The sequence below is a fragment of the Sinohyriopsis cumingii genome, chromosome 3 (genome assembly GCF_028554795.1).
Source record: "Sinohyriopsis cumingii isolate HCF-2022 chromosome 3, ASM2855479v2, whole genome shotgun sequence".
NCBI lineage: Eukaryota > Metazoa > Mollusca > Bivalvia > Unionida > Unionidae > Sinohyriopsis > Sinohyriopsis cumingii.
In genome coordinates, this window is record NC_142963.1 from 140648753 (window position 1) to 140661276 (window position 12524).

Consider the following 12524-nt stretch of genomic DNA (forward strand, 5'->3'; position numbering starts at 1 on the left):
ACCATAAGACAGAAAACAAACATCATGCCATCCATCAAGCTCTTTGTGTCTTTGACGGTAGAGATAAATCTATAAAAAAAATCAATTTAATCTATTTCAAAAGAACGTATGTAATATATTGCATCCAACTATAACTAGCTTCAAACAAGTAGCTTCCAAAATATGTGGTCAACATGCAAATCTGATCATTGATGTAGTAATAAGATTCAGAGCAATCCATTGAAATCTGCCAGTGTAGTTTTCATATATTCTTGTCTTACATTGCACCCTGGTATATGTGAATAAAGGACATTAATGTATAAAAGTGATGGAGACAAGTTATTTGTCATTATGAGCAATTGTATATAACTGCTAAACAAAGTACCAAGTTTCTCAGTGATGTATCAAAATAAGAAACAAGCTGCATTCACACGATTTGATCATCCATCGCTTAATGCTGCTCGACAACAAATATTGCACAGGTAACAGTGTTCATCATCTTCTAATTGCGATTATTATATGAACAAATATAACTGTAAAATAAATTGAAACGAACGGAGTCACCAGATTATATGATGCGATATACCCAGCTCTATGTCACGTGTGGCATTAACTTTAATAAATGCTGGAACAGTAATGTGATTGATTTCTTTTAACATCCTTAATAAAGACTGCAATATCTACTAAGTTTCAAAGGGATCCAACAAAAACCCTGCGAGACTGGTTACATTCGCAAGATTGAGTCGGTTATCACCAAAATCCAGCAACACGACACAAGGGTCAATAACTCATACGTAAGTTTTGAGAATACATTGATTTATAATGATAATGTCCATTCTATATACTAAATATGATCCATAGAAAATTATGAAGCTAATTGCTATGAAAATCATGTCAAATGGTGCATTCAGCTGCTGGCTAAGTAGGGAATAACACTTCTACAAAATACGGGAGCACAGTGGTTACAATATATCTTTATTTTCTAGTAATGGGCATTATAATTGAAACTTATTGAGGTGGGTATAATGACCGTGTGCCAGAAGATTATAGAGTACTTACTATGAAGAGTTTTAATGGCCACAAGGATGTCCACTTTACCGCCAGGCAGAGTTATGTATACTTTCAAGACACAGCCAAAATGACCTGAAACAATGAATATCAGTGAACGTTTTATATGGAGTTTCAAAACATAGGTATCATGGGATACACTTTATAAATAATATTCATTTAAAACACTTGTACCCAATTTTTTACTAATTTGCATATTTCTCATTGTGACTGAAGATACATTAATAAAGAAAATATATTGGATTGATAATAGTTCGAAGAGCCAAAAATGAACAGCAGATATTTGGTTAGGCAACGCTATATGATGGCACAATACATAACCAACACCATCCGATGTCATAGTGCATAACCAACACCATATGGTGTCATAACGCATAACAAACCCCATATTATGATGTCAGTGCATATCAAATACAATCGGATGCCGTAAGCACACAGGTAACACCATCTGATCTCATAATGCATTACCTGAACCATCTGATGCTGTAGTGCATAACCAGCAGCATCTAGTGTCATAAGTGCACAACCAATTCCATATGAAACACCAATCGATGTCGAATGCGCATAACCATCACTATATGATGTCATAAGCTCAAAAAGCCATGTTATGATGCTGAATACTATGAATACTAAGAAATATTTAGACTATATCAATTTGCCATATCTTATAGGTGTTAATTAAGTGCTCAAGCACAAAAGATAACATATATTGCAGATTATGTTTCTACCATACAAGACACTGTACAAAAGATGTTTTGTTTTTATAGAAATTGTCAAGACATTACTGTTTTCAGATTAAAAAATGTGACAAAAATTTCATTAACATATTCTAAATTCAAAAGCTATTTAAAACTATTCCTTTGAACGTAATATACTATTTTGTTATGTTTATTTATTTTGTTTAACTCCTGCTACATGATTTTATCTCATTTAATAATCTTTAATCTAGGTTGTGAATTGTATCTTTAGTTAGATTTTGCCTACGTGATCTTGGTCTATTCAGAGCATACAATTAAATAATATATAAACAGATGTTAATGCATGTGTTGACAATTAAAAATATTATTCTTAATTAGAATTCTTCATGATGACTTTGGGTTAATTTTCATTAGCTGATGGGGTTTAGATGTCTTATAAGAGTTAAGTAATTCCCCTTTGGATGGGCTAAGGCACATGAATAGGCGGCTTCTGAACAAAATTGAGTGGTATGGCCTGTCAAGCGGGATATGTTGCGAAATATAGTAGTAATATAAGGTGTACATAATGATAAAACTGCTCAATCAGATTCATTCCTACTGTTGGGTCATTCTTATTTCTAGAATTCTGTTTTTGGTCCGCAGACGCGTTTTATGTTGTACTTATATATATTTAGAGAGAAAAACAATTGTTTGAACTGTTAAGGGGAAATATAAAGTGTTAATTATTTTGATTTTAATATTATTCTGGAACTGTTGTGAATTATTCAAAGGAGTTCTGACAGACAATTTAGTCTTGACAATGTATTGATTCTTGGCTGAACAGTACAATTCCGGTTTTAATATTTGTACATAATTTTTCATTCGTTTGGACTTTTATAGAATTTGAACTTGCACCATGATATGGGTACGTTCCTCTAGCATTTACAATTATAACTGTGGTAATGATAATTAAATTATTTATTCAGTTTTGAAAAGCGTTTGCTTCCTTATGTTACCTAACATATTACCATAGGGTCGAAACAATTTGTATCACCTAGTGATATAGTAATTGAATATTTGTATTACCAAGTGATTTTTTAATATAATATTTGTATCACCTAGTGATATGACAATGATATAATTGTATTACCCAATGATATGGTAATGAGATATTTGCAACACCTAGTGATGTGGTAATGGGATATTTGTATTGCTTAATAATATGCTGTGCTGTTGATGGTAATAATAGTAGCAATGAAAACTTTTAACATTATTTGGCACAGCAATACAAAAATGTCATCAGATGCATTTTATCTATAAATAAATGCTCTAATAAATATTAAAAATAAATGAAATTACAGAAACTGATAAGCAGGCTATAAGAAGTCATCCGCAAAATAAATAGTTATATAATCCATGACAAGTGGCTACGAATTCTATCGACAATAGGGATACATATAAAAATATTCTTGGCACGACTATGGTCTACAACATAAGCTGTGTATAATTTTGATGACATGACTCACAAAATAAATAAACAAACATTTATACGCATGACTTACATAACGTCGAGTAACGTACAAACTGAAATAATTAGCCTGAAGAGATTTTGTTTGGTTATTAAACAGAATGTGCTAATCACATAGGGATTGGAGATGAGATAACTTCCTCTCGGTGTTCTTTCATTAATAGCTTAATATAATTTGTACTCTTCTTGCTTTTGTTATGTATTATGTTTTTTACCAAATATACACGTGTTAGTACAATTGCAAAGAACAAGAAATTTAATGCTAGAAAATTAGCAAAATGCCTGTGTCAGATAATACAGACATACATTTTCCAGCTTATTAGTTAACTCACAGAAGTATTTGGCAAAGTTGCTTAATTTGTCAATAAAGTTTTTTTCTACCACTACTTCCTCAATTACACCTCTACCACAAATCGTTATTCCAGGTTACGCTATGTTCCCATTCCTGTGAGAGCGTTGATTCGGGAAAGGATTAGGATGAGTGTGATCGTTTACTGTTGTTTGTTCCTAGGTTATCAGGTCGGCAATCATTAGGTTGTAGAAATCTTAACTTGGTTCTTGTACATACTGTCCATGGACTATCGAATATTTTTCGAATGTAAATTCAAATTTTAATCTTCTTGACTGCCTCAGACTTCAAATGTACGTTGGGAAAGGCTTCTGAAGTAGTACGAAGTAATGTTTACTCTGCTCGGGCAAAAATGAATTTACGGTATGACATACATACATAGGACAATTGTTCTCAGCATGGTGACAAAGTTCTCGTTTTCTTGCCCATACCTCAAAATGATATTTGGGCTAAATTGTAGGGTTCTTACCAAATTGAAAGAACGTAAGTGCTTTATAGTATACCATTAACACTCATGTGAGGCGCAAACAGAAACAATATGTTAAAGTCGGCATATTTACTTTTTTTTAATGCTGTAGTTGCACCCATCCCACAGTGGGGATGTCAATGATACAATGTTGGCATTTACGACCGTCAAGGGACTTTATCAGTTTAAAGTGATGAAAAGCGATACTATTCGGAACGATAATTTCTAGAAACATTACAGAGTCTGATGAACATGTTAAAATCCGGACTACTTTCTTGTGATGAATATATCGGTGATGTAATCATCTACACCACCGGGGAAGATTACTTGGAATCTTTGGAATTTTTTAATCGACTCAGATATATAAATCTGGGTGTGCTTGTCTCGCATTTTAGGACTTGTGTGAGCCAAGTTAACGTTAAACGTGTAAAATCCTTTAACAAAATAAAGACCCTGCTAAACGGTTCAGCAGGAAATAATTTATTATTATTTACAATGTGTGTTGATGCAAATGGCTGGAGGTTGGTGGAGTATTAAGAAGATACAAATGGTGTGAATCATCCAGTGTGCCGTTTTCCTACAAACTGAGCAAGCTCCAAAAAGATCATTTGTGATCAGAGTTTATTTACAGTTATGCTTATTAAATAATCAGATGATTTGAGAGAACTTTTTAATTAAAAATATTCATTGAAATTACTAAAGTTTTACAGGTTTTTGGATTAATACATTGATTTTGATTTGTGTGGTGTCATTCAAAGAAATTCTAGATTGCATCATTGTGTTATGTCAGGACATTCAAGACTGTCGGAACTCAAGTAGAACATGTAATATTGTTGCAACTGTGCGATGACATAAAATTGTTTGGAATTTAATTCAAAATATTGTAAGGGTCTTTTACTATTTTTAAATTGCTTGTTGGTTTTATTTGAATTTCTTGGCTTCACTTTCTTTATGTTACATATTTTAAGAACTAGAGTTATAGATACATACATATACATACATACATACACACATACATACATACATACATACATATACATACATACATACATACATACATACATACATACATACATACATACATACATACATACATACGTAACGTCTGCCTGTCTTGTAGCCTGGTTTGAAAGGATGAATAAAGTGGCAAAGAAATAAAGAGCAGGCATTTTGTTTAATATAATGAAATATGCTTTCCTCTCGGTCATTGTACCTTTAGATGATATACATACATGTTATTTAAGCTTATGTGCAAATGACCTAATACAAAATAATTAATTTCATCTTACTGAGAGGGTAGATGTGGATGCAACTGGAAAAAAATATGACGAATTAATATCACATCCTCTTAGCTTTCTCTCCTTCTAATCTTTAAATTCAATCCAAACTTGATCTAATGCATTTTCTTTGGACATTCTCAGGAACACTGGTATAACAGACAAGTAACTATACAAAAACCGTTGGACCCTGTGTGGACATTATGGGTTAATTGTAAGATATCAGCAATTGCAAGATTGTTGAGGAAGCACCATTATAAAACTGACATATGATATTCTCTGTCTTTCTGCATGTATGATCACATTTTGCAAAGCAAGCTGATATACTTTTCGTAATAATAAACCAGAAGACAATTATATAACTTTTAAAACATATAACATCCAAATATCTTATACAGATATCAGCGAACACTGTTTGGATGATTGTCAAAAGTTATCCAGGCCCCAATCTGAATGTGCAGTTTCATTTTATTACGATATCTACAGATATAGCACCTGCCTAGAAAAGATCTTATCCTGCCAGAAACATTGTATCTCGAGACAGGCCAAACTATGCTTGTATAACTATAATGCTATTCAGCACAAACCTTTTCCAATAATATCTCCTAGACGCAACCGATTTCTGTTAATTATCAACTTGGCATCTTTCAGTATACTAAGTGTGCTTTTGTCAATAACTGGCCCACTTGTCCCACTGATAACAGCATTATCTGTAAATGTAAAGCACATTGCACATTCTTTAAAAGAAAGAGAATTAGTAATGTTGGTATCGGGAATGATGAGGTGTTATAAATAGTACATTCAAAATATTTCTTTAAAAGTGCATTTGTCAAAAAGTCCAGACATGGCATTATATGGGTCCCCAATTTTACATGGTTCTCTCACCTATTCTTACTGTTAACATCATTATATTGGGGGCCCCGAGTGGACAAGTCTTCTAAAGCGCTCTCCGTTACGGATCACTGCCATCTCAACTCTGTCTGCATTGGTTTGAGTCTTGGATTCGGCCAATGTAGATATGTGGGAAAGCCTGTAAGTCGCTTCTCGTGGGTCGGTGGTTCTTCTCCGTGGTTTTCCAGGGTTCTTCCTCCACTATTAATACTCGCCGCCTTGCATAGCCTATCGTGTGCTTAAAAATGGCGTTAAACCCCACAACAACAACAACCACTATATTACTTTACCCCAGACAGCATTGGTATATCAATCAACATTGTCAATTCACCTGCAAATACTGGTAGCCTCTTTTACTGCTAACCCCTAATCAACATCGGTATATCAATTTGCAGTGTGTGACTGCTCCGGTGGCCTAGTGGTTAGAGCTTACGTCTTGGATGCGGAAGATCGTGGGTTCGATCCCCTGACGCGTCATACCAAAGACTTACAAAAATGGTATTAACAGATGCCTCTATCGGCGCTCAGGATTAAGAGGTCAGTGTTAGGACTGGTCGACCTGGTGTCAGGATAATGTGACTGGGTGGGACATCATTCTACATGTCTGCGGCACGATGCCCCAGTGCTTGACATCACTATAAACTGTTACACTGCAGACATCTTAGCGAAATGACTGAATGTTTTTTAAAGCTACGTTAACGATTAAAATCTCACTCATATACATTTACAGTGTCTTATCTTGTATTCATAATGATTACCATACCCACAGTACATTGCTATCCCCCAAACAATGATATGATAATATACTGTGTCCCCGCACCTATATATACAAGTAACCTCATTATAATGCTATCCCCTAAGAAAATGAGTATGTCAACCTACATTGGCCCAAACCTATACATACTAGTAAGCTCATTATATTGCTATCCCTCTAATACATGTGCATGCTTTATTTATTTCTCTTAAATGGTGCCTCATACAACATGGTTATGTCCATCTACAGTATCCTTTCACCTATAAATATTGGTTACAACATGGGTATGATCCAAGCCTGTTCAGTCCACTCTAGTGTGATACTTGTGTTCACTTACCTACCCACTCAAAAGACTTGATGACTAGCAATCTGTAGATGTGATGACTAGCGATTTCTTTCCTATTACTCCCCAATTTTCTGACTGACTTTGCGGAAAACTGATTACAATTGTGGTCTGAAATACTTTTTGTCATTTTGGCATAGGACACTTAGGCTCTGAGCTCTTGGTTCACAACTTTTGCCAATGCTGGATTAATAGTGGTACCACACTGCTACCCAACGTTCAAACACTATTTTATGACCTGAATATGTTCATTTATATCATTACCACATAACATAACTGATGCCAATTATTGGATAGGGCCAGAGGAGAATTAAAACAATGTTGATGTCACCCTTGCCACTGCTGTTGTCCGGAATGTCACCAGGTGTGTTATCGTGCTTATTAACAGAGTGAAGTAGGAATTCCTACAAGAAGTCTTCTCGTTAAATCTAGCAATTCTAATTTCAGTGAAGCTACTCGAGTTGCCATTTCTTAATAGAATACTACCTACTGCTGCCTCATATGTTGTTTAGTATGAGTTTAATGATCATTAACCAAATGTTTGCAGAAAATGAAGAAAGTTACACAAAGCTACTCCACACCGTCCGAACGATTCTTATTTTCCCAAACATTGTATTTTAAGGCTATTGTAAGAATACATGTTCCTGAGCATAAAATAATGACTGACATACAGTATACAGAATACATAAAAAGGGTTAGCAAACACTGCCATTTTACAAAATACATCATCCAATTACTTTATCATTTTTTATTATGAAATTCTGATATCAAAAGTATTTTTAACTTGTGAAACAAATAGAACATACTGACCAATCAAATGACTAGTCATCTTGTGATGTGCCGTAGGAGCAGGAAATTTAAGATGAAATGACGTAGAACATATCGCAGAACACATACATGTTTATAAAGAATACATGTCCCAGATCACAAAATAATGACTGACATACAGTAAGCAGAATACAAAAAAGGGTTAGCAAACACTGCCGTTTTAGAAAATACATCAACCAATTACTTTTTCATGTTTTATTATGAACTTCTGATATCAATTTTCACTGTTCTTAAATCTTCATAGGAACAGTTGTATGCAAAATCTTCTAAAATTTCTTTAAAGACAGTTATAGCTCATGAGATAAATGAGAGCATACGTATCATGAACAGCACATAATATGCACACCACGATTAATGTCACGAAATTGTGTAGGAGTTATATCAATATGTATATGTTGTCAAAAATGTACTCGGGTTTCTTTGCCGCGTACAACGTCACCCGAGGGTAGTATATATTTTCGGCTTAGTTATTTCGAAATCCTGAGCGAAACTCCGACCATGCTGCACGAACAAATTGCCTACAGCGGGAAACCTAAGTATCTAGCTGCGCATATCTGTCACAGCTAGTGTACAAATAGAGCAAATTCTCTATAACGAATTCACATTACGCCAAGTCTTGTCAGGAAGCTTACCCCTTTAAAGAAGCAAATCTCCTCCTGTAGAGCTGCCCAAATGCCATGCCTTGTATATCGTTTGATGTGGAGTCACCAGCTGTAGAGCTGCTTTATACATGCCTGTCATGCCTTATACATCGTTTGATGTGGAGTCACATAACTCTGTGGGGTTTCGTGTGACGTATACGCTGTGTTTTGGTCACGTTGGATCGGAAGAGTGGACTGGTCTTCTCGATGCGAGGGACCAGGTCTTCTCGACCTTCGGGTCTGTGATGTAAGGGATCCTTCAGCAGACTGAGAGGAGCGGACCATGCGTGGGTGCTTCTCTGGCCATTTACTAGAGCGCGTGGAACCGGAGTTAACATCTTGGTCGTCAAATGGGCGCCACGATAGTTATAGTGTTCCATATTATTTCCACAAATGCACTTCATAATTTCATTCATTCCTATTCCTATTGCTATATCGTTATGTGAACGATCGATAGGTTCATAATTTCATTCATTCCTATCGTTATATGAACGATCGATAGGTTCATAATTTCATTCATCCCTATTTTTTGCTATATCGTTATGTGAACGATCGATAGGTTCATCATTTCATTCATTCCTATCGTTATGGGAAAGATCGATAGGTTCGTAATTTTATCCATTCCTATTATGTTGCTATATGAACGATCGATAGGTTCATAATGTCATTCATTCCTATTGTTATGTCGTTATATGAACGATCGATAGGTTCATAATTTCATTCATTCCTATTGCTAAATCGTTATGTGAACGATCGATAGGTTTATAATGTAATTCATTCCTATTGTTATGCCGTTATATGAACGATCGATAGGTTCGTAAATTCATTCATTCATATCGCTATATCTTTATATGAACGATCGATAGGTTCATAATTTCATTGATTCCTATTATGTCGTTATATGAAAGATCGATAGGTTCATCATTTCATTAATTCCTATTCCTATTTCAATATCGGTTTACGATCGATAGGTTCATAATTACACGTATTGCTATATCGTTATGTGAACGATCGATAGGTTCATAATTTCATTCATCCCTATTGCTATATCGTTAAGTGAACGATCGATATGTTCGTAATTTCATTCATTCCTATCGTTATATGAACGATCGATAGGTTCGTAATTTATATTGCTTTTCAATATTGTTTTATGAACGATACTTTCAAATGTACCTGCTTTTCTAAATCGTTATGTGAACGATCGATAGGTTCATAATTTCATTCATCCCTATTGCTATATCGTTAAGTGAACGATCGATATGTTCGTAATTTCATTCATTCCTATCGTTATATGAACGATCGATAGGTTCGTAATTTATATTGCTTTTCAATATTGTTTTATGAACGATACTTTCAAATGTACCTGCTTTTCTAAATCGTTATTTGAACGATACATTCATAATTACATTGTTTTCTAAATCGTGATTTGAACGATACATTCATAATTACTTTTTTCTAAATCGTTATTTGAACGATACATTCATAATTACATTCTTTTCTGACTAGTGATTTGAACGATACATTCATAATTACTTTTATCTAAATCGTTATTTGAACGATACATTCATAATTACATTCTTTTCTAAATCGTGATTTGAACGGTACATTCATAATTACATTCTTTTCTAAATCGTGATTTGAACGATACATTCATCATTACATTTTTTCTAAATCGTTATTTGAACGATACATTCATAATTACATTCTTTTCTAAATTGTTATTTGAATGATACATTCAAGACTCTTTATATTTGGGTGTAGATCACTTTTATTTTGTTGATCGGTGATAGGAATTCACGTTTGTTTTGAAATTCCATTTGTTAATTTCATGCTTGAGTTTTTTCTCGTTAGAGTTAATTGTTGATAGTTCCATGTTAGGAACTTTATAACTTTCCTTATCTTTTTCTTTATAATGGTGTCAGATTTGTTAATATTTAAATTGCGTTTATAAATAAACATCTTGCAAACGCAGTTGCTTTTGGTGTCTTCCCTAATTCAGTCCTCACCCGGCTTCATCCTGTGACAATTAGTAGACCATTATGCATAAAGCTGCAATGTTGGCACATAAACAATGTCTTCATTAAATAAGAGTGGCTACAACATTGACCCTGAACTTGATAGATTTAGTTTATCATGATTGCAAGTCATTCACAATGGGTACGTCTCGTCTGTGATATATAACTAATGATGTTGTGTGGAAATCAATTTTTCTTTCAACCAGTGGCCTTAACCTTTGATAGTTTGACCTATGATCATGCCAGTGATAGACGCTGGTGGAGGCTTATGTAGAACTAACGTTATTGCATATAAGCTACTTGTTTATTCTTTCAGTTACATGAATCTGACCCTTTGACCTGTTTACTCTCAAATCAATACAGTTTTTATTTGTAGCAAACTCAAGAAATCATAAAGTTTAGAAACCAAAGATGGTGCAGAACCTATGTTAGGAGGCACATACAGTTTTTCTTGTTACAGTCAGGTATCTTGACCTTCAGCAACAAAACATAAATCGGGTTCATTTTTACTGTAAGAGCAGGCTACCTGTAGAGAGCATGGGAGCTGTGGAGCACTCTAGATATTGTGCAGAAACATTTTCTATTTTTAGCTACAGTGCCCTTGACCTTTGAGATCGTCTTGAAAGAGAGATGCAATTTTTCACTATCTAAAAACTGCGATTTTGTATTGACATCACTGGATTGATGTCATCACATGTAACTATCTATACAAATTGAATGAAATGAGATAAGAAATAAAATTGGTTAATCATTTTACACAACTATATTTTGCATTTATTGCAATTATAATTTATAATTAATACATTGAATGCTGTCTTTAAATTTTATGCAACTTCTATTTTTACTTAAGCACACTTTTAATAAGACAAGATATGAATGCAGTAGTATTTTCTATCCATGACTACAAGCTAATACGGAAATCCAGACTTTGGTAAATGCATTTGAATAAAATTGAAAGGAAATAATGAAAGGAAGTGATGAATAACAATCAAGATGAGAGTTGAAATGCAAACGTGAATGTAATACAGATGAAATGCATAGTTTGAAAAACTTACACATTTCAATGTCTGTATCAGCTTCTTCATTAATAACACAACTTATGTTATTAGGTAAGTATGGTCATGGAATGCTAGTAAAATGAAATGTATCATAGTCCACATTATTAGTCTAAAAGGATCCTATGGTCAGTGTTATTTTTGAGAGAGTACTATATAGAGCACTTCATTATAAGCGGGTCTCACTAAAGTGCCTTTTACCCGATGGATTCCACTGATAGTGCTATAGTGAGGGAATACTGTATCATGTATTTCATTATAAGGCACTCTCACCATAAGCTGGCATACTCTGTGGCATCTATACACAATGACGTGATAAGGAAATAATGCTCACATATCATTTTGGTCACGATTCTTGACAAAACAGATATTTCACTGACTTACTTAAGTTTGTTTAAACAGAATTTCAATGGATGTAGATGCTATTGTGAATAAACATATACACTAAAGCCCTGTTTAACCAGATGTCATTGTTTCCAGGCCTTTTCATATGGATATGTGGAATATGAATAACTAAATCCCTTACAAGACGTAATTTACACGTGTTATTTCAGACACTGAGGCTTTCTGGAGAGTCAAGCATGAATTGACAATTATACATAGACTCTACTATTTATCAATGTATGAATAGCCTGGATTCTTACTCATAAATA